The sequence below is a fragment of the Pseudorca crassidens genome, chromosome 14 (assembly GCF_039906515.1).
Source record: "Pseudorca crassidens isolate mPseCra1 chromosome 14, mPseCra1.hap1, whole genome shotgun sequence".
In the NCBI taxonomy this organism is placed as follows: Eukaryota; Metazoa; Chordata; class Mammalia; order Artiodactyla; family Delphinidae; genus Pseudorca; species Pseudorca crassidens.
The window spans coordinates 66,238,664-66,262,234 of record NC_090309.1 but is presented as its reverse complement, the minus strand read 5'-3'; the positions used below and the strand labels follow the sequence as shown (position 1 = coordinate 66,262,234).

General features: G+C 45.2%; 1 long non-coding RNA gene across 2 annotated transcripts in view; it reads left to right on the top strand.

Moving 5' to 3' along the window:
* Nucleotides 1–603: 603 nt before the first annotated feature.
* The window catches only part of LOC137205296 (uncharacterized), an 84,819-nt gene continuing 61,851 nt past the window's right edge, over nucleotides 604–23,571 (top strand). For both annotated transcript variants that reach the window (XR_010934088.1, XR_010934087.1), the window contains exons 1-2: nucleotides 604–1,282; nucleotides 1,568–1,773. This is a non-coding gene — a long non-coding RNA (uncharacterized lncRNA). The remainder of the gene's footprint in view (nucleotides 1,283–1,567; nucleotides 1,774–23,571) is intronic.

Below are 23,571 nucleotides of genomic sequence, written 5' to 3'. Positions count from 1 at the left end.
GAATCTGAGTGTCTGCTTTCCCTTCCGGATCTTTGCACTTTTCTACCTCTTTGGCCTTTCCTTCTTTTTTAGGAGACCTGACTCCTTTTACTTGCAAATCATAAAACTGACTTTGAGAAAGCATACTTCTTTTCGAGGTAAAATTTAGCATCACAAACCCAAACTTAACCCCATGTAACTTTAACTCTCCATCCACCCACCCCAGCCTCTCAAACACCTTAAACAAAATAAAACATTTTACAGCTAACTCTAAGGTGGTTTTACCCTAAGACCAAAATGTGGATAATTTTACAGTATACTCTAAAGTCTCTATTTCTTTTGTCTAACATAGTTTACATCCTATGCTTTCCACATTGCTGTCTGGCTAAGTAGCAGGGTACTAACCTAAGGGAACCTGGCCATCTTTGACTCATTGATAGAATGTGGCCATCTTGGTGACCAAAGCCAGCTTCTCACATTTCTTCTTGAAAAGCATGGTGTTGACATGTTTAATATCCTGTGGCATTTCCTCTGGGCTCCATAGTCTGATGAAAAAAGCCCCTGTTGTTGTCTGATGGCCAAGTTGAATAGCAAGGCCTCGAGACCCTCCACTCGACAGCTCTGGCTGGGGTGGCGATTTCCCTTGAAGTTGTACTAGGAATCCTGATGGTCATATTTGGCAGGATCCCTACACTGCCACCTTCAGGGAGAGCATTTCTGTGTGCCTGGATGGCTTTTGAACAAATAAACGTGAAATCTCACCCATAACTTCACAGGGAATGATAAATCAAACCCAGCACACCACAAAGAGAAAAAGATAACCCTAAGATTTTAAGCTTTTCTGGAAGAATTCCAAAAACACATATTTCAAGGGAATTTCTCAGGGCAGCCCTAAATAAACTGGCGACCTATAGATCAAAGACACTGTGTTTTATTAGCCATCTCCTGAGCCAGCCAATCCTACAGTCCTTCTCTGATCGTTACATGCATTCAGATAAACCGTCTCCGTCTTTCTTTTCCTCCTCTGAGAATCACAAGAATCACAAATCAGCCCTGACAACATTTGGTTTCTCATCTTCAGGAATGTAGCTGGTACATTCTTCAAGTGAAAGAGGCAATCCTAGGAAGGCATATGAACCAGACCAGACAGAATGAAGAGTATCTTATTTCATCTGCACAGAACAAAAGAGCGTCTTTCCTTTCCCAGCGCCTGTGCAAGTCTGAGGACTTGAATGAAAGCAGACTGGCCGAGCTTCGTCCTGAGGACAGAGTCACAGCTGGCCGGGGAGAGGGGCCCACTGAGGTAAGGGGGACCGCTTTCCCTGCTCCAAGACTGTTCTTACAATAGGGTTCTGACTTGCCAGGAAAAGTGATTGACACAGTTATTTCTCCTTGATTGTAACATTCCACCAAGATATATGCTTCCCGCACTGATCCCAAGTTCTATAGGTTCATTTAGAATATAATTATTAAAACATTATGAGTTTCTCATAAGTTTAATCTGGGCTAGGAAGTTAGTGACCTATATAGGCAGCTTGATGTCACTTCCCAGATTAGGTTACATAAGACAGTGACTTCTATCTTACAGGCGGACCTTCTCCCTTGCTGGCTTTGGTAAAATGGACCTGCCTGTTGGAGAGGCCCAGGTGGTCAGGAACTGAGGGTGGCCTCGGGCCAGTAGTCCGCCAAGCCCTAAAGGAAGCAAGGATCTGAGGTAGCCTTTCCGTCCAACAACCTTCAAGAAACTGAATTCTGCCAAAAATTACTTGTGCTTGGAAGCAGGTCCTTCCTCAGGTGAGCCTTCAGATAAGACCCTAGTCCTGGCCAACTCCTTGATTTTGGTTTGGTGAGAGACCCTGAAGTATAGGATCTGCCTCAGCTGGCCCTGGCCTCCTGTGTCCCGAAAATTGTGAGATAATAAATGTGTGCTTTAAGTTGCTAGGTTTACCCTAGCAATCTGTTAAATGGCAATAGGTAACTAACACAGTAGATTTCACCTGTCACCTTTCTTGCCATAACATAAATCCTTAAAATTCCTAACAATTACAAAATAGAACTTCTTTGGAAAACTTTTCCACTGTTATTTCTAAGACAGTAGACTGACACGAATTAAACTCAGTATGCTTTCACTGTATATGTTACTGTGTTGGGATCAGTCATCTCCTTAGAGAGTTATGTGTGAACTAACAGATGGTATAAGGGTAAGCATCAGGAGGGCTCTATGGTCTAAAATGTGGCTCTAGTTATGTCACCCCCCCCATCCCCCGCTTAAAGAGCTTCCAGAGTTCTCCATGAAATACAGACTCTGTTTGTGGCATTCGTAATGTGAGCACAAACCTCCTTCCCAGGCTTTCTCTCCGTGACACCACTCCCTGCCCCCTCCCCACGCTGGGGCCTGTCCCTCCCCGTGTGTGTCTCCCCCTGCCCTTCATAGCACTTTCCCCTCCGCCCACCATCTCATGTCTGCCAGTGGACGGCCCACCTCTTCCATGAGGTGTCTCCCTGATCCCATGGCCACCCCTGAGCCAGGTGCTCTGTCTCCCCCATTGTGCCCTCACACTGCTTTTGGCCTTGCTTGGAAACCTGTCATGTGCCGACCTTCATCCCGGTTTGACCTCTGCCTCTTCTCTGATTCCTCCTTCTCTCATCTCCCACGTGAGACCAAAAACTCCGCAAGGGGAGAGACTGTCCATCATTCTCCGTGTGGCCCTTCCCACACCCAGAACATCACCTCGGCACGGGGAGGAGGGGGTGACCCGATGTTTGTGGCATTGAATGTAATGCAGGGCAGATCCACATGTGGTGCAGCACTACCCAGAAGTTCTACTAGAGAAGTACCATGTGGCCCAAGGAGTTTGGGAAACAAGGTGTGCCCTGTCCCTTCAGGAAGAGTCCCCATGGACATTAGATGATGAAAGTTTCTAAGAAGTGCTGCCGTAGAGAAATGGGTGCCCCACCTTCGGGCTCTGGCTTTCTGTAACGCTGGGATTTGGGCAGGAGGTTTGGCAGCAGCCTAGTCATGTACCTACAGCGCCGCTGCCCATTTGGAACTCACAGTGGATGCCACGTGCTGGCTTTTTTCTTGGTCAGCCTGCGAGTTTATCATGCTAAATAGTCATTCATTCCCCTGGTTTACTCACAGGTGATGCCAGAATGGTTTCAAATCACGATGCTCTGAATGGATTCTCAACTCCTAAAAATACGCAGACCCTACTGTTAGAAACAAAGCCATCTATACTGTGTTTCAAGCCATGTTTGATAACTAGTTTGACCTGACCCTTGTTCTCCTGGGACTTTCTGCTGACGTTGCAGAGACTGTATTTAAAGATTTCAGATGTTAGAGACTCACCTTTTCACCAGCCTTTGCCAGAGTCAGTCCTACTTAATGGATGTTTAATAAGCATTTCCTGTGTGTCAGGCACTATGCTAGGTGCTTAGGGTACAAAACTTGATAGCCCTAAAGGATGTATAGTCTGACTCAGAACATAAGAGATCCTCTTGCTACAATTCTGTGAGCGCTAAAACCCTGTTATACATGGGGAACACAAGCAAGAGTTGGGGAGGAGTCATAGTCTAGAGAAGGCAGGCCGAGGATGCGAGTTAGCTGAAAGATGCCAAAAGCTTACTCTGGGATTAAAGGTAGAAAAAACTAGTCCAAATTCAACAGACTTTTTTTTTCTTTTTTTTTTTAAATTAATTTTTATTGGAGTACAGTTGCTTTACCATGTTGTGTTAGTTTCTGCTGTACAGCAAAGTGAATCAATTTTACGTATACATATATCCCCTCTTTTTTAGGTTCTCATTAGTTATCTGTTTTATACATAATAGTGTGTATATGTCAATCCCAATCTCCCAATTCATGCCATTTCCTTCCGCGCCCCCATACATACAGCTTTTTGTTTTAATCACACTAAATTACCAAAGACGCCCAAATCGCAGTGCTCTGTCACCTCCAGCCTCTTGCCTGTGTTGTCCCTTCTCTGGAAACACTCCCTTTTCTCTGCCTATCCGACTCCTGCTCAACTCCCAGTCAGACTTGTTTTTTTAACCCTCACTCTCTGCCAACAACTCTGTCTGCTAGGTCCTCATAGTTCTAAGATGAATGAGACACACTCTCTCCCGTCCAGGACTTTAGCTGGGGGTGATGGGGTCAGAGGTCAGGTGAGGGGCTGATTAATGGACACAGAGACTCCAAGGACTGCATGATGAATTGCCAGTAGAGGAACCTTCCATTTTAATTTAAGCAATCATTTCTTGCCTCTAATCTTTTTTTTTTTTTTTTAAAGAGCTAATATCATTCCTCTCAGTGTCTTGAGCCCATAAACGTAAAGACCTAATAGCTGTGAGCTTAAGAGTTTCTGTCTGGTCGCTGATCACACGCCCCCTGCCTTAAACACTGCTCCGCCTTCCTCTCTCTCCTCCTGCTTGGCTTCCATGAAGGGCAGTGGAAGGAAGGAAAAGGAGGAGGGCGTGCCTCCTTCTGTGGTCTTGATGACTCTTCTCCTGGGATTCATTCTGGAGAATCTATGGAAAAGTGACAGCAGCAACTAAATCTGGAATCTGTGTCCATGGCTGCAGCCAGGGAGACCCTGTGGTAGTTTTGACTCTGCCGCGCATTTATTCTGTCCTTGGGCGTGTTTCCTAAGTCTCTGTGCATGTTTACCTCATCTCTAAAATGGGGTAAAAAGTATACTTCACAGGGCTGTGTGTGGATTGGTATTCTGTGCTGAGCACGGTGTCTTCATAAAGGCTGTATTTGGTGCTTAATAAATACTAATTCTCTCCCTTGTTTTCCTTTTCTTTTAAATTTTTCTTTTATATATTTATTTTTGGCTGCGTTGGGTCTTTGTTGCTGCATGTGGGCTTTCTCTAGTTGCGGCGAGCTGGGGCTCCTCTTCCTTGCGGTGCGCAGGCTTCTCATTGTCGTGTCTTCTCTTGTTCTGGAGCATGGACTCTAGGTGCGCGGGCTTCAGTAGTGTGGCACACGGGCTCAGTAGTTGTGGCTCATGGGCTTCGTTGCTCTGTGGCATGTGGGATCTCCCCGGACCAGGGCTCGAACCCGTGTTCCCTGAATTGGCAGGTGGATTCTTAACCACTGTGCCACCAGGGAAGCCCTCCCTTGTTTTCTTTAAAGCAGGGTGTCACACATGTTCTGAGTGTATAAGAACATTTACCTTTCAGATCAGGAACTCAGCCATCAGGACCATTGATTGTAGCTTTCAAGGCTGGATTTTTATACGGTGACCCTGGTTACAAGTAGGCTGTTCTCTTCTCTTGGTAAGTGCAAGAGTTATACCTTTTCTATTGGAGTTGAGAAAATTTGGCCATTGTATTTGTACCTAAAACAGGTGATGTGGAAATTTTTGTTCCATTCTTGGAGAACTCCATCTCATTTTTCTTCAGGTTACTTGAGAAAGCCAAAGGAGTTGGTAGTTTATGTTGGCATGCAGGGTTGAGAGAGAACATAAAAATGGGTGGGACATATCTTCAGCGATGGATGGAGATGTGAACATTTTTGGCTTAAAAGTCAATTTTCCTTTGCTATTGTACTCAGGCCAAGAAAGCACCAATTACTTTAGGTCTTTCCTGCAGTAATTAATTCACCTGGAATGCCTTCCTCTCCTCCCTTCCTGTAGTCCTGTCCCCATGAATTATTTCTCTTTATTCTGGATGGACGCTGTCCTAGGGACAGAGCTGGAAGAAGCCAAGCCGGGCGGCAGAGGAGCGGGGGAGGCAGCGGAGACAGACACGCATGCGCTCACTGCCTCCACTCCTTGTCTTGAGTTTAAAGCATCTGGCCTTGCGGCTCTCAGTACCGGGAGAAAGAAGGGTGCCCTGGGACCTGAGGGTCCTGAGGGGATAACTAAACTCGGAGCAGGGGAGTAAGTGGACGCAGGCGCCACAGGACCCAGAGGGGAAGCAGCAGAACCAGGATGGGTGGTGGGTTTGGGGGCTCATGGGCGGCGCTTGAAGAAGCAGCACAGGTCAGCAGGGACGGCACGTGGAGGAGTAGCGAGAATGCCAGCGGTGCAAATGCAGCAGGCAAGGGCCCTCTCCTCTCACATCTCTGTGGGTCTGACCCCTTTCTGGATCATTTTAGCTACAGTTAATGAGCTGCCATCCCGTCGTTTAGGGAAGCATCCAGTGGGTCAGGCCCTGTTCTGGAAGTGGGGATACAAACAAAAGTGGGACGTGGTCCCAGCCCCCAAGGAGTTGCAGCCAGTTGCTGCTTTCCCAATCCTGGCTGTGTGAGAATCTCCCCAGAACTTTAGAGCACACACCAGCCAACGTTTCTGACTCCGGTGACTGGACCGGTCTGCCATTTCCCCACCTAGTGAGTGACTATGACCTGGAGGAGGAGGTCAGGGTCCCTTCTTTTCAGGCGCCACGCTAAGGGCCTCACATAAGCGGGGGTAAGATAAGTAAACAGTGGTGTGCTTGAGCGGCTCAGCTCAGCTCACAGGAGTCAATTATGCACATTTCTCAACTTGATACGCAGTGACATCACGCTGATACTTTGAAATCAGCCATGGAGGTATTATTTATGCAGTGGAAATCGGCAAATGATAAAAATCACTGGCATTTCCCTTTCTAGAAAGCCAGTTGTTAAACACTTCTGTGTGGTGTGTGTGTTGTGAATGTTCTCATTTAATTTAACCTTCACAATAAGCCCAGGTTTTATGTATGGAATAACACTTTACTGCTTTCAAATCACTTTTTTTTTTTTAATGTGGACCATTTTTAAAGTCTTTATTGAATTTGTTGCAACATTCCTTCCGTTTTATGTTTTGGTTTTTTGGCCACAAGGCATGTGGGATCTTAGCTCCCCAACCACACCCCCTGCATGGGAAGGCGAAGTCTTTAACCACTGGACTGCCAGGGAAGTCCCTCAAATCACTTTTAAATATGTTATCTTCCTCTCCCTATAATCCCATGAGAATAGGTAGGCAGGTGCATTATCCCCATTTTGAAGAAACAGTGGCTCAGAGGGGTTGCACAGCTAGGAGGGCCGTACCTGACATGGAGTCCAAGTTTGATTCCTGGCTGTACTTTTCCTACTCTGGCAGGCACTGCCCAGCGGTCAGATTTCTGGTTCTGAGTCAGTGTCCTGATCACAAGAGCTGGAGAGACCAGACCTGACCTCATTCTCAGATATCTGATAACCGGAAGTTTCCCCAACACTGGCAGGTGTCACTTAATAAATGACATTCCTGCTCTGTTTATTTTTATGCATTGCATCTTCTCCTGCTAGGTTCAGGGCCTAAATAGGCAGGCTTAACAGAGGCCTCCAATCCAGAGGGTTTATATTTTGAAAGGGTGTTGTGCTGTGCCAGGGAAGCCTGCTTTGGGCTGGCATGGAAAGAATAGAATCCAGAACATTAAAAAAAACCCACCCCAATAAGGTCTTGGCCAAGGCCGTGGGAATTTCCAGAGTTCACTTGTTCTAACTGAGGTAGCAATTAATATACTTCGCTAGTATGAAGCCTAGAGATTTATATCACCATGGAAAATCCCCAGCAGAGAAGGAGCTAGTTCTAAAGTGGTGAAAATAGTGGCAAACTCGCCGCTAATACTGCCTGCTGTGGAAACAAGAGTGTGTCCTGAAGAGGGGAGGAAAGAGAAAGTCCTAATTCCTAGGGTGTCACTCCCCACACTTCCGGTTTTGTCGAAACCTACCTGGTATCTCCCGGGAAAAACAACTGAGTGAAAAGCTGGTCACGTCATGGAAAAATCACAGTGAAAGACCTTTTTAAGATAGAATTTTCCATTCTGTCTGGTGTTTGGGTGCCTGGGATTGTTCCACTCCCGTGAGCAAACACTCCAGATGGCAACACTCATACTTCTCAGTGTGTCTCTTACACTCTCTGATCACGACCTGGAATTTCCACAGAGGGTGTCAGATGTCACTTCCTCTTTATGTCCTGAAGGGTGTCCTGTCTGAGGGATGGGCTTCCAGGTGGCACCGGACGGAAAACTTGGGAGGCTCGTGATTTGTATTGCTGTGGGTGGGAGAGGGGACATGAGGGCTGCAGAGATTCTCGAATGGATGGGTCCAGCACCCCCGGGGCCTGTTGGGGAGAGGCAGCTGACCCCTTCACCAGGCACCTTCCACAGCCCCCGCGCTCCCTGCCACCCCCAGTGCTCAGCCCCACAGTGAAAATTCGTTTTCTTTGGAATCCGTAAACACGAGGGTGCCCCAGAGGTGTCTCAGACCACGTGGATCCGCAGCAGTCCCCACGGTGTCTGCGCAGAGTGCCCCCAGGTTGGGGCTGTTGACGGGAACTCTGGGACTCATCCCTCCCGGGTGGACCCACCCGTACTGCAGCAGGGGAATTGGCCTCAGGAGCTCTGGTGCTTTGGGGAGCAATGTAGACGGACCCAGAGTTTCAGACTCAGGATCTGAGGGGAGACTGGAGGCAGCTTGTATAACCAAAGAGACAGCAGCAGGAAGGTGCAGGATAAAGCAGATTTGCTGGCCAACATTTTCAAAAACATTGCTGCAGTGTGGTTCCCAGAGAAGCAGCACCGGCCCTACTTGGAAACTTCCCTGGCGGTCCAGTGGCTAAGACTCTGCGCTTCCACTTCAGGGGGCACAGGTTCAATCCCTGGTTGGGGCACTAAGATCCCACATGCTGCACGGTGCGGCCAAAAAAACGAAAACAAAAAAAAGGAAACTTGTTAGAAATGCAGAGTTGCTGACCCCACGCCACCCACCTGCATCAGAATCTGCATGTTAACAAGAGCCCAGGGCATTCCTGTGCAGTTCCAGCTTGAGCAGCACAGTTCTGGATGAAGCCAGGCCTTTGTCAGCTCCCCATGACGCTACCCGCTGACCAAGACGAGGTCCAGGGCACATCCAGGTGCTGAACTATCTATTCTACTGTAAATATGTTCAAGTAGAGAGTTCAGTGGGGGAGATCTCCTCTCTCTCTCACACACATACATGTATATTATGTCATAAAGGACCCAGACTCAGAAGAGATTGAAGTTTCATGCTCGGTTTTGTCACCTAATCCTCGTGGAGCCTTGACCAAGTCCCTGACTTCTCTAACAGGTTTCCGTATCTCTAAAAAAAATGTAATCGATGACTCCACTGAGCTGGGCCCTCACAGGGAGCAAGCAGGAGACATTTCACGCGTGCTAACGCATTTAGTCCTCTGGACAGCCCATACGCACCAGCGCTACTGTTTCCCGCATTTGACAGGGGAAGAGCTGGAGGCAGAGTGCTAACCTACTTGCTGGGGACCACACGGCTCGTGCGTGGTGGAGTGGGTCTGGCGCCTGGCTGGTCTGCCTCTGGAGACCCTTGAAAAAGCAGCCCATCCCTCATCTCCATCCTGCCCTCCAAGAGGGGCAGAGTGTGCCACTTGCAGCAGAACTTAAGAAACTCTCTTAGGTTTGCCTTTCAGCACCGTCCCCACCCCAGGGACCAGAGCCCTGGGGAAGGGGGACTGTCCCTGTGTCTCCCTAGTTCCACTGCAGCCAAAATGAACACTCTGGAGAATAAGGCTTTCAGTGCATAAAGTAAGGGCATGGAAGAACGTACATATTAGAGACTCAGGGTTAATGACTTTCTAAGTGTGGAAAAGTTTCCTCCAAAGTGTTTCCAATTATAGAGAACTCACATAATAAATGATGAAGGTTCCTAGACTTTGGCGGCAGCAGTAGCAGAGGTCAGAGTGAGGAAGAAGAGGGAGTTCTCAATTCCCAGATCCCAGCATGCCACACAGTCTTCTGGGCTACTGTGCTACCAATGGTTTCACATCCACACCTACCTAGGGGCTCTTTAGATAAATAATCGAAGTGGGAAATCAAACGTACTACTTTTTTAAAAGGTCATTGACAAAGCCCCTAAAATAGATTTCATTTCTCCTCTCCTTTCTGGACTAGAAATGTTTGGGAGTTTGAGACTGGCACTGATCACATTGTTCTTTTCTTCTATGTCCCTAAAGGGGTTTGTTGTTGTAGGTTTTTTAATGGCAGTCAAATACACACATGCCTCAGTCATTTTTAACCTGCTAGTAGCTTGTTGGACCAAACAAACAAACCACCCCTGATTCTCTGCTGACTACTTTCACCAGAATTAGGTCCTGTAGTTATAGGACCTAATCACATTGCTGCCTAAGCCACAGTCTACTCCCAGCCTTCCTGGCTGAACCGTCTTTAGCTTCTTGACAGCTGTGAGCCCCCTCACCCCTATGGGTGCAGGAAACCAGTAAGGGTGCAACTGACGGAAGGATTGTGGACACCTACATCTCTTTCATGTGCCCAAACCTTCCTTTCCTGAAGCAGGGAAGGGCCTGGTCTTGGCACAGAAAGGATACTCAAAGATGTATCAAAAATGCTCAACCGGATGGAAATTATGAACTAACGTTCCTGGGATCACAGCTGCTTGAACAGGTCTATTCCAACTCTGGCTAGTCCCCAAAGAATGAGGAACCTGTCAGAAGCTCCCAGAACATCTCCTTAAAAATCAAAAGCCCTGAGGAGCCCTGGGCTTTTAGTGGGCCTCTAGAGGAATATACTAGACCAATCACTTGTCATAGCATGAGAGACATGAGTGCTGTACTGGATATGAACTCATGGCTGTGATGTCCATTTTATGAACAAGTTGGGACTCATCTCCTGAGAGATTGTCAGGGATTGCAGGGCACATGTTTTGACTCTGAAAGTCCTAGGGGAGTAGAGGGAAAGGTCACCATGTTATTTTAAACTCAAACTTGATCCTCGGATATATTAATGGCCTGGCATAATAACTTCATACAGCAGTTGAAAAATAACTCCCTGCTCCCCTTGCCACTGCTCAAGGCTTCACCACACATCATTTTGGGGTTTGGACTCTACATTCTGAGAAAGATAAAAGTATCTAAAGAGATTCCAAGAAGGTGGAAAAAAAATCAACATGAAAAGAAGGGATGGAATTAGGTCTTATGCAGAATGTTTAAACATTTTGGGAAGAAAGCCACAGGACAATGAAATTGCTGTGTTTAAGTAAAAGAAGGCTGATGATACAAACAGTGCCTGTTTCTATTGTCAGCTAATTAAATGATTTTATTGCCTGGCTCCCATGAGGTTCTATCTGGGGCAGCGTAGGCACTGAATAAGAGCATCTTCTAAGGGAAGACCGTGAGAGTTGTGTGGACGGAAACCGAGGAACAGATTCACCCTCCATGATCCATGCAAACAAGGGCCTGTCAGGTTTCAGTGGTTCTTCCTGAGCCTACCTGGTGACCTCAGGTGATTGATAGAGAATCAGGGATCCATTCTAGAGAGGAAGATTGAAAGACATGTAGATAAGAGACAAATAAGGAAATAAATAATTTAAAGGATATGAAAGAAAAAGTGGAGTTTCTTTCCATGGAGAGTCTTAAGTATGGTAGCCATCTTTGTTATTTTAAGGATACTCTTGCCTGGAGGCAGAGGGCTGTGTTGGATATCCTCTCAAAGGTCTACCTATTTTTATGAGTCTATGATGTATTAGGACTGTGAGGACGGAAACCCAACTCTGGCTAGCTTGGACAAAGGGGCAGACATAGGGCTTATATAACCAATCTCCAATGGGGCAAGTTTGTGGTTGGTCTGGGGGCCCCTGGAACCAGGGAATGGCGTGCCACCAACACTCTATTTCACCTCTTCCTTTCTCACAGAAGAAAACAGTCACCGAGAGGGCTGGCTTTGCGTCTCACTCTTCACTGTTAAAGGAGAGCTGCCTCTCTTTCTTTGGTCCCAGGCCAAAATATTCTAGAGAAGGGCAAGGTCAGGTGCACACCTCTGAAGGCAGGCAGCCCACCTCTCACTGGTTGGAGTGAAGGGAGGAGCAGATCTCAGGAAGAAGGACTGAGCAGACACACCATAGATATCCAGCATGGTACCTATCAAGATGCCAAATTCTAAGGATGTGTGAGCAGGGGCGGAGAAAAGAGAGAGAAGTAGGAAAAAATGTCTGGGTAGGGCTGGGAAGAGTGGGGCAAGCGGTCATTCTGTAGCATAAGCATGCTAATTGTAAGGACATTCAGTTCTGCTCTTGAACCAAGAGGCCTCAGGTCATACACATTTCTTGCCAATTTCCTTTCAACCTTAACTAATAACTTTTCCTCCTTAAATTCTGTCTGAGCTAGTTGGCAAAGTGTACAAACATTTTCTGTTTATTTGTGCTTGGTATGGCTAGAAAGATTCCCATGAAGTGTTTTGCCCTCATTGTTTTGTCTGTAAATTTCTACCCAACATGAACCTTTTCTTAATAGGTTACCTGGGAAATGGTGAGAGGTAGTAGTATTTGTCAGTAATTACATCTTTTTACTTGGTAGAATATATCTTCCAGTGATGAACTCTAGCTGTGAGTGTGATGGAAGCACGTTTGCCCTTGAAGCTGGACACAGAAGCAGGGTCTTAGCTTTCCCAGAATGCATCACCAGCCTGACAGTGGTGGTAACAGGGATGTGCAGTGGACACGACAGGACTTTGGAGCCAGAAAGACTAGGACTTGAATCCAGGTTGTAAAATAAGGACAGTAATGACTAAGGACTGATGGAGTCAGAGCTGTAACGGAGGATGTAGTGCACCATTCAGATCACCCTTCCCGACTAAGGCATTCATTCCCCCAACTACTAAGGGTATCGGGGGCTGATCCCTCACTGCCAAGTCCCTTCCAGGTGTTGCCATGGCCAAGGGACCAAAGTTATATCTCTCCCAGAGTGGCCTGGGCTGATTCAGGGGTTCAAAGGCCCAGCACTCTTACCTCAGCTCAAGGCAATTTTGAATGTGTCCCAGCTCTGTAATTCCCATGGGATCTGCTGTGGCCTTTTTTTGTGACTTCCTCAGTGTTCAGCCTCTCCCTCTGCCTCGTCCTGTCTCCTCACTTCCTAACAGGTGTTGCTTCAGAGAGCACTCCCCAAAGAAGCTTCCTACATGCAAATGTCCATCTCAACGTCTAAGACAGGCATTTGCCTCGTAGGACTTTTTCCATTGGGATTAAAGCCAATGTATGTCTTGAGCAGGTGCTTGTAACGTTATTTTAATGCTTTTAAAGCCATGACTTACGTGGTTCAGTCCTGGAGTTAAGCCACAGTTAGATAGAATACAGTTTGTTCAATCAGAATAATTTCAAAATAACTCAAGTCCTTTACTAGTTCTATTAGGAGCAAGACTTTTGGTTGCAAGTTATAGAAAACCCCACCAAGATTGTTTATGGAGAGGAAAAGTATATATGTGCTTCCATATGGTTTCTGGGGAAGATCATGTAACTATGAAGTCCAGGGGTAGATGTTCATGCACATTGCAACCAGGGACTTGGTGAGGTCATCAGGACCTAGTTTCTCTCTGTGTTGACCCCATTCTCAGGTAGTCTTTAACCGCCTGGTGGTAAGATGGCTGCCATTACCTGCATTGTCTACACCAAAGTTTCAACCCCGCAGCTCATGTCCAGTGGAAGAGAGGATGCCTCCTTTCTGAGTGCTCAAATAAAACAGGCATGTTGTATAGTGGTTAAGAGCATGGACTCTCCCCGCAGATTGCCCAGGTTCACATCCCAGCTCTGTCCCTTACCAGCTGTATGACCAGAGCTGAATTACTTATCCTCTCTGTACCATAGCTCCCTTATCAGTACAGTGGTTGATGGTAGCCTACGCTTTTGCACAGGATTACACATGCGAAATGTGTTAATATTTGTAATGTGTTTAGAACAGTGCCAAGCATATTGTAAACACTACATAAGAGTTTGTTAAAATTAAAAAATACATATCTGATTAACTTGACTTGGGTCACATTCCCACCTCTGAGTTTATAACTGTGGGCCAGAAGGAAACGATGCCCACCCCAGGAAGTGAGGGTAGAGTCAGCTCCACCGAAATACAGGGTCTGAGGCGGGAGGTTCTCTAAAAGCATTCAGGCATCCGTTACCAGATGAAGGGGAATAGGTGCTGGGCAGGAAAATAACAAATGGCCCCTCTATTTGTATTTTTAAAAATTATATACATGGGACACCCAATTGGTTAGCCATAGTTTTAAAAATCTTTTTTAAAAAATTAAGATATCTTTGTAATTAAGTGATCTGCTAGACACCAGATATTATCCAAGTGAATAAAAAGTTAGCATCACCTCAAATGAAACAAATTTTATGCTTCCTAATTTAACACAATGAGAAGATATTCTCCTTTATTATCTTCTAAAAGTTTCCTTAGGACTATCTGGAATTGTGTGTGATGTGAGTCTCCAAATTTATTTTTTTCCTATATGGATATCCAGTTCCCCTGGTATTATTTATTGTAAAATCCATCCTTTCCCCACTGTTCTGCTCTATCACTTCAATTATATTTCAACTGTTCATAAAATTACGAGTTTATTTCTGGCTTTCCATTCTGTTCCATTGGTCTATTTTATTTCTCTGCCAATAACACACTGTGTCCATTACTACACAGGCTAAAGCAAGAAGGTTTAACAGATAATAGAAGGTCCTAAAAAGAGAGTAGGAGAGTCAAGAAGGCAAATAAATCCTAAGTAAGATACATAAATATTAATAATAAATAATGTAAGTAGGGCTTCCCTGGTGGCACAGTGGTTGAGAGTCCGCCTGCCGATGCAGGGGACACGGGTTTGTGCCCTGGTCCGGGAAGATCCCACATGCCGCAGAGCGGCTGGGCCCGTGAGCCATGGCCGCTGAGCCTGCGCGTCTGGAGCCTATGCTCCGCGACGGGAGAGGCCACAACAGTGAGAGGCCCGCATACCACAAAAATTAAAAAAATAAAAAATAAAAAATGTAAGTAATAAGATGAATAAAAAAATGAAGCAAGAGAAAGCAATAACAACAATCAATTCACATGAAACACATCAACAGAACTAAAGAAAATAAAAAACAAATGGAAAGTCTTAAAAGAAGCTAGAGAAAAAAGACAGATTACTTATTAATGAGTGACACTTGACTTCAATGGAAACAATGGAAGCCAGAAAACAGTGAAATGATACCTATAATGTATTGAAAGAAACAATTGCCATCCGGGAATTCTGTACCCAGTGAAAATATTCTTCAAGAATGATGGTAAAATAAAGATATTTTTAGGTAAAAAGAGTAGTTTGCCACCAACAGAAAAGGAAAATTATTCTAAATGGAAAGTCTGAGATACAAGCAGTAAAGAGCAAAAAGCTCGGTAAATGTGGCTACAATTATAACGGTCATTTGTGATGGGGTTTTTTTTTTTTTCTTGGTTGTCTATTTTCGTATAACTTTCATTATCTATCATGATTCTGTGTGTTGACTGGACTCAGCTAGGCAGTTTCTGCTAGTTTCACTTGGAATGTCTCATGTGGTTTCCATTAGATGCTGTCTATAGCCAGAGTCATCTGGAGGCTCAACTGGTCCACCATCATATCTGGGCCTCTCTCACTCTCTGTTTGATGTCAGGGCCTCTTCTTCTCTTGTGGTCTCTCCAGCAAGCTAGCCGGATTTCTTATATGGTATCTCAGGACTCCTAAAAGTGCAAGAGGGAAAACTGCCAGGCTGTCTCAACCTTTGGTTGAGAATGTCACTTCCGTATTAGTCAGGGTTCTCCAGAGAAACTGAACCAATAGGGTATATATATATTTAAATATAGAGACTTATTAGAAGGAATTGGTTTATGTGATTATGGAGCCCAAGAAGTCCCAAGATCTGTAGTCGACAAGCTGGCAACCCAGGAGAGCCGATGATGTAGTTCTAGTCTGAGTCCAAAAGACTGAGAACCAGGAGAGCTGGTCACCTATGTTCCAGTCCAAAAGTTGGCAAGATCAAGACCCCAAAAGAGCCAGTGTTTCAGTTTGAGTCCAAAGACAGGAAAAGACCAATGTTGCAGCTCAAACAGGCAGAAGGAATTCTCTCTTTTTGTTCAGCCTTTTATTATTATTATTAATTTATTTACTTTTGGCTGTGTTGGGTCTTCATTGCTATGCGCAGGCTTTCTCTAGTTGCAGTGAGCAGGGGCTACCCGTCATTGCGGTGCATGGGCTTCTCATTGCGGTGGCTTTTTTTGTTGTGGAGTACGGGCTTCTAGGAGTGCGGGCTTCAGTAGTTGTGGCACATGGGCTCAGTAGTTGTGGCTCGTGGGCTCTAGAGCGCAGGCTCAGTAGTTGTGGTGCACGGGCTTAGTTGCTCCGTGGCATGTGGAATCTTCCTGGACCAGGGTTCGAACCCATGTCCCCTGCATTGGCAGACGGATTCTTAACCACTGCACTACCAGGGAAGTCCCTGTTCAGCCTTTTTGTTCCATTCAGGTCTTCTATTAAGTGGATGAGTCTCACCCACATTCGGGAGGGCAATTTGCTTTACTCAGTCTACTAATTCAAATGTTAATTTCATTATGAAACACCCTCACACACCCAGAATAACGGGTTTTTTTAATTTTTAATTTTATATTGGACTATAGTTGATTTGCAATGTTGTGTTAGTTTCAGGTGCACAGCAAAGTGATTCAGTTATACATACACATATATCTATTCTTTTTCAAATTCTTTTCCCAGTTAGGTTATTACAGAATATTGAGCAGAGTTTCCTGTGCTATACAGTAGGTTATCTATTTTAAATATAGTGATGTGTATATGACAATCCCAAACTCCCAATTTATCCTCCCCCTCCCCCACATCCCCTTTGGTAACCATAAGTTTGTTTTCTATGTCTGTGAGTCTGTTTCTGTTTTGTAAATAAGTACATTTGTATCATTTTTTTTTAGATTCCACATGTAAGTGATATTGTATTTGTCTTTCTCTGACTTACTTCACTTAGTATGATAGTCTCCAGCTCCATGTTGCTGCAAATGGCATTATTGCATTCTTTTTAATGGTTGAGTAATATTCCATTGTATATATGTACCACATATTCTTTATCCATTCATCATAACATTTTTCCAATTATCTGGGCACACTAAGGTCTAGTCAAATTGTTTTATAAAACTAACCATCACAGCTTCTATTGATTAAATCAAACCATGGGCCAGAACAATTAGACAGAAAACCACTGTGGAAATAGAAAACCTGAACTACATTATACACTTATTAGATTTCACATACATCTCTAGAATACTCCACCTAAAAAATAATGCATTCTTTTCAAGTGCACATGGAATATTCTCCAGAATAGAGCACATGCTAGACCATAAAACAATAAGTTCAAATGGAATGAAATCATACAACAATGGAATGAATTTAGAAATCAGTAACAGAAAGAAACTTGGGAAATTCACAAATGTAGGAAAATTAAACAACACACCCCTAAATAACCAGTGGGTCAAAAAGAAATCACAAGGGAAATTAGAGAATACTTTGAGATGAATGAAAGTGAAAACACAACATAGCAAAACCTAAGAGATGCAGCTAAGAGATGTAGTGGTAGTGCCTATAGGGAAAATTATAGCTATAAATGCCTATATTAAAAAAAAGAGGGACTTCCCTGGTGGCGCAGTGGTTAAGAATCCTTCTGCCAATGCAGGAGACACGGTTTGAGCCCTGGTCCAGGAAGATCCCACATGCTGCGGAGCCGCTAAGCCCATGAACCACAACTACTGAGCCCGCATGCCACAACTACTGAAGTCCGCACGCCTAGAGTCTGTGCTCCGCAGCAAGAGCCACCGCAATGAGAAGCCCGTGCACTGCAGTGAATAGTAGCCCCCACTCGCCACAACTAGAGAAAGCCTGTGTGCAGCAACGAAGACCCAACGCAGCCAAAAATAAATAAATAAAAAGAAAAATCTCAAATAATTAACTTAACATTCCACCTTAAAACACCGGGTGTAGGGGGGAAACACCGGGGGTGGGGGGTGGAAGCAAACTACATCTAAAGCAAACAGAGGGAAGAAAATGATAAGGACTAGAGTGGGAATTAATGAAATAGAAAATAATAAAGAAAATCAACAAACCCCAAAGCTGGCTCTTTGCAAAAATCAACAAAATGGACAAACTTTTAGCTAGACTGACCTAAGAAAAAAGAGAAAAGCAAAATTAATAAAATCAGAAATTAAAGAGGGGTTGTTACTATCAACCTTATATAAATAAAAACACTTATAAAGAAATACTATGAACAACTGTATAACAATAATTAAATAGATGAAATGAATAAATTCCTAGGCAGGAATTTATCAAACTGATTCAAATAGAAAGAGAAAATCTGAATAGACCTATAACAAGTAAAGAGATTGAATTAGTAATAATAATGTACCTTGCAAAATATACCATTTGCAAAATCTGCGTGTAGACCAAAAGAGCAGACAGTTTTCAGCATGTAGCTGGCTGCTTCCAGAAACTCCTTTTGCTGGAGCTTTTCTATGTGCAGGCTTTGAATCTCAGTAAATGCAAAAGTCCCTTGAAGAAGTTACACACTAAATTGGTTTCAGTCATTTACACCTTAGTACAAACCAAGGACTTGAGAGATGTGATCTTTAATAACGTGATAAAAGGAGATATTTCAAAGCCTTGAGACTCAAAGTAGAAAGAAAGGAACTTTACGGAAGGATGGGTGGATAAGTTGGATGCCAAGATCAGAGCCCAAAACTTACCTCACTCTTTAAATTTCCACAGTACCAGGCGTGCTTAAGTCCTTTGCAGATAATGATAGCCAAGTGTCTCTCCAACAGAGGATCGTAAATAGGAATCTCAGTGCAAAGCCATGAATCTATAATAGTACGGTTTTGGACACATACCAGCAGGAAGGTGATGGGTTTGGGAGCATCAGAGACTTCACAGAGCCCCTAAAATCACACATTAGGTTTGCAGTTAAGTCTGCTGGCAGCCTCCTAATGGATGTCCAAGCTACAATTACTGCAAAGATTCTAAACTTTTCCCTAAATATCATGCTTTTCTTAGAGACGGGAGGATATACGAATCTTTGAAAACTGCTGTATAAATATTGACATCATAGTTATTTTGACCTCAGTAACCCCAAGCTACCAGCAACGGCAGAGGAGCCAGAGGGTTCAATGTGATTAATCAGTCTGATAGTTTTTCTCTGATTTCAGAAGGCCACCGATTCCTTAAGTGTATTGGGAATGGAAACTGTAAACAAGAGACGTTGCTTTCCTCTTACGTGGTGGTTTCCCATCTGAGCCTCACATTGCAAGTCCTACCTGTACCTAGCACAGCCTTTGGCGTGAAATGCTTCCATGAATAAATTAATGCTTTTAAATGGCTTGCTTAACTCCGTTCTCCTGCACACATTCAGTGAGCTAATTCTATTAGCCCAGGCTGTTAATGGTCCGAGAAAAACTGAAGGAGTTCATTTTTGGCAGACTCCTCATTTATAATGTTAGTGGTTACCGCACCCAAGCCTTCCAACTTAATTGGAAACAGTGGAATGTAATTTAGTTGTGGCTGTTTCTCTAGCTGTTAATTTAGCTGATTTGAATGCCATTAAGGTTTTAATGGAAACAATTCCTCACTAATTAAGCAGAACCTCTATTTGCTGGTAGCTGGTTACAGGTAGGATATGCACCCAGGTTCACTCCTCTCTGCTTCTTAAAGCAAACTCTGCGAAGGCGCTCAGCCCCAGCTCTGGATACAATTGGCATCTAGAAACTCTGGTGTTTATAATCAAAACCAGAGTCTATTCAGTGACCAAACACTAAAACTGCTTGAGTTTTGCTTTTGTAGCTGAATTTCCAATGACAAAATATTGAAGGCGTTTTGTTTATTGCCTCTTTCCAGGAGATCTGCTACTAAGATAAGGCTAAAGCTTTATGACTTTGTTTAAAAAGAGAAGTTAGCATCTTAAGAATCGTCTTTTGAGAAAAAAAAAAAGGATAGAGCCAATACTTTCCACTTCATTATTTTATTAAGATTTTAGTGACTTTGAAATCTGATATTTTTGTCTGCTAACACTTGTGGACCAATTGTGGTTTTCTAAGTTTTCCACAGGAGTGTTCAAGCCGATCAGGCAGCCCCATGCTCTGAAATATTTACAAGACACGGACAGTGATCCTTCTCAGCCATTTCTCCAGGTCAGGAACCAGCCTCAGCTTAGTTCCAAGGGAAGAGACCTGAACCCCAGCTATTTCTGCTTTAGGCCAGTCTAGAAGCCTCCTTCCCCCTTATATAGGTAACTCTATGCCATGGAACCCCAACACAAAATTTCTTCTACAGGGTCATGGTAAAATATTATCACTTTTAAGTTGCAAAGGCAAATGTAGCCAGAAATAGAGAACTCTGTGGTTGCATTCCCTGCATCTGCACCATCCCCACTCCCCCAGCAGCTGAATCTTCCTCCTTCATCCATAAGAACTCGCTCAACTGCTTGTAAATTGCCTTAGTTTTCAGCGGCAGCTTAGATGTTGGCAGCGCTTTATTCAGTCTGGGAAAAGGAGTCTGCAGTCAGCGCATTCAGTTCTGAGGTCTGATGGGAATGTGTGTGACCACACAGCGACAACGTGATTCCACCAGCCCCGCAGGGATCAGCCTCGTTACTTCACAGTGATGTCACATGGGTCCTTGAGGGAGAAACTTCTCTTCTTAATTCCTGCTTTCATCAGGCCATTAGTTAAACTATATGCTTGTCTCATCTCAAAATTCACTGTTTAGCTTACCCAGACTGGAGACCTAAGGATGAACACATCACTTTACTGAGGGAAAATAATCTGTTCTCATTCATTCATTATTCAACAACCACTTATTGAATGTCTAATCAGGAATCGGATAATCTAGATTTTCCAAGATAGCCCCATTTAAAGAAATTTTGATATTTCCCATAAAGACAATTTGTTAACAGTATCTTAAATATGGTCATAATAGTTGAGGTTCCTTATAAGTATACAGATTAGGAAAACAAAGCGGGGTTGAATTATGTGTTCCACATTTGAGGTTTGACTGTCTGATCACTTCAGCTGTGTGTTAACATCTTCGTTAGAAGCAAAGATGAATAAGGCAGGATCCCTGCTTTAAATTGTTCACGTGTAACGGGATGGGAGGCGTGTATGTCAATAACTCTAAATAGAAGGTGGAAAGGGACAGGGGTGAGAAGAAATCACTGGGCGGCTTAGAGAAGATTGTGTTGTGCTGGAAAGGCCACCCAGAAGTGTTTTAGCCAGTGTGAGGGACACGGAGGTTTTGGATTAGCAGAGGTGTGGTGGAGGGTATTGAAGGCAGGCAGCAGCAATGTGCAAAGAAGGGGGAGGAGTTCAGGGCGTGGGGGGAGTGTAGTGAGAGGAAGAGGGCATGATAAACCCACCCGTAAAGCTCAGGCCAGGGAGACTGGACACCATGTAGTAGGCAGTGAGGGTGGGGTGAAGCTGAACGTTCAGGCGCGGGGCGGGGGTGGTGGGGCGTGATCAGAAGGCCGACATGACATCATGAGTAGAATGGGGGTGGGCAGGGGAGGCACGGGGGGAACAAGAGGAACACAGGGAACTAGGAAAGTGGGCGCACCTTCCATGGTGCGCAGGAAATGGTCAGCCTCCCATGCAGGAGGCAGAGGATTATCTGTGGAAATCTGCAGCCATGTGGGGTGGCAGGATGCGTTCTGACATCTGACAGTGTGCGTGGCCTCAGTCTGGCAAAATACTCTGACCAGGAGAAAAAAGACCTCTGGACGAGTTAGAGCAGCACTTCTCAGGATTTAATGTGTACACAAACCACTTGGGATCCTGTAAAAAGGTGGATACTGAATGTGTAGGTCTGGGTGGGGCCTGAGATCCTGCATTTCCAACAGGTGCCCACCTGAAGCCCATGCTGTTGGCCCAGGGACCACTCTGAGTAGCAAGGAGCTACAAAGACACACTTGGTAGTTTTAGGCAATGATTTATAGTGGCTGAAAATCTGAGAAAGTGACTCAGTTGTTTCTTAGTGTGTTCATTTCTTTAAAATCTCAGTTTCAATGTGTCAGGAAGCTGGCACGTGGCAAAATGTGTTTGCCTTTTGGTTCTAGCTTGACCCATGCAAAACTAGCCCTCTTCCCAGGAGCGTGTGTGAACTGGCGTTCTGAGTGGAGAGGTCACAAAGGAGACTCCACTTGGCTGTGAGCAACCCTTTGAGACAATGCACGTGGCTGCCCTGGGTTCAGGGAGGGGATCCCTCCTTTGTTCCAGAAGGCTCCCTTCTCTGAGATCTAAAGGGCTAGAAGGAAGGAAGAGGATTGTCCAGAGATGGCAGATCCTTGAATGTATCCTGACCCAGTGTTCTGAAGTCAGGTTGCAGCTTGGGAGGGGCTGGGGTGGGCCAGTGCCCCAGCAGGGGAGCAGGCTCTGCCACGTTTGTGGGGGCCCCATGGCACTGAGGGATGCTGCCGCCTTGGTCCCTGTTACAGTGTGAGGCTCTTCATTTATGGGGAGACCAGCTGCAGCTTTGTGACAACCCTCGAGCAGCAGAGACCCCTGGCCTCTGTGTGAATCAGAAGAGCTGGCTTCAAGCTTCTTCTCCTGGAGCTGGATGAGGGCGTTCATGTGTCCATTAATGCATTTTGAGCGATCCACTTATAAATATGGGGTCACTGTTTATCCCCCTTCATTATCTTAGGCCACAGAGAAGGTCGTATTTCTCTTAATAATCAAGTTAGTAGTATTCTGAACCACCATTCACTAACTTGGGCCATGTAAGTACATCCTTCTTTCCTCTCCTGGGACAGCCTTCTGGTCTCATCTCCGAAGTCAGAGCTCCAGCCGGACCCAGTGAGCCTGCAGAAGGGCTGGGCACTGCTATGGACCAGCCCAGGCCCAGTGCTGACTGGCCAGAGCATCATCCTGGAGGCTGGGAGCTGGGGGATCAGCCTTGCTGTCATGGGATTTTTGCAGAAGCCTGTGGCTTTGCATAGTGTGCCTGTGAGCCCCTGCTGCACAACAGCCGCTTCTCAGGGGTGGTGATGGGGGGTAGTAGATGGTTCCCCCCCAGGCCTGGGCCCAATGGTGCTGCAGCCATGTGATTTTCACCCATCTGGGTCCTTAATATCCAAGCCCAGACATACTGCTCAGAGGCCCCACCATAAGGATCCCCATCACAGTTCATGCCCGGACAGTCGAGGTCCTGGGATAGAACTGGGATCAGGGGTCACCTAGCTGTCTCCCCCTCTCTTAAAGTCAGTTCCTTCTGGTTGGGAGGGGTCCCTAGGTGTCATGTTCACCCACTGATCAGCACTTGGGCCCAAGTAATCATCAGTTACTCTAATAATTAGAGGTGCACACATGGAACTTCTGGAGTTGAACAAAAAGGGTTCAAATTCCGGTTTGCCATACATACATGGCCTGCCCGTCAGGCATGCACATTGGGGCCAGCTTGACTGGGATCTACGTTCCAAATCCTTGTCTTCCTTGTTGTTAGACCTTGGGCAGGTCATGTAGTCCTCGTGAGCCTGGGTTTTCCCGGCCATAAATGAGAGATAGTGATGCTCCCCTGCCTCCTGGGGTTGTGGGAGGAATGGAGTGATGAGATGCACAGGGAGCTCTTTCACACTTTGTGTGTACACGGGAAGCATCCAGTAAATATTAGCTATTACCGTGAAGTGCTGCTTATTCAATAAGTAAGGAGTTGTGGTTTTATTAGAAACAAAGTAGGTACATCCGCTTCTTAGTCCCTCATCCCTCTGGGAAGCCAGACCGTGAGCTCGTAAACGCATGGTGTCCACCTGGTGGCCGCATCCCCAAACCTCTCATCAAA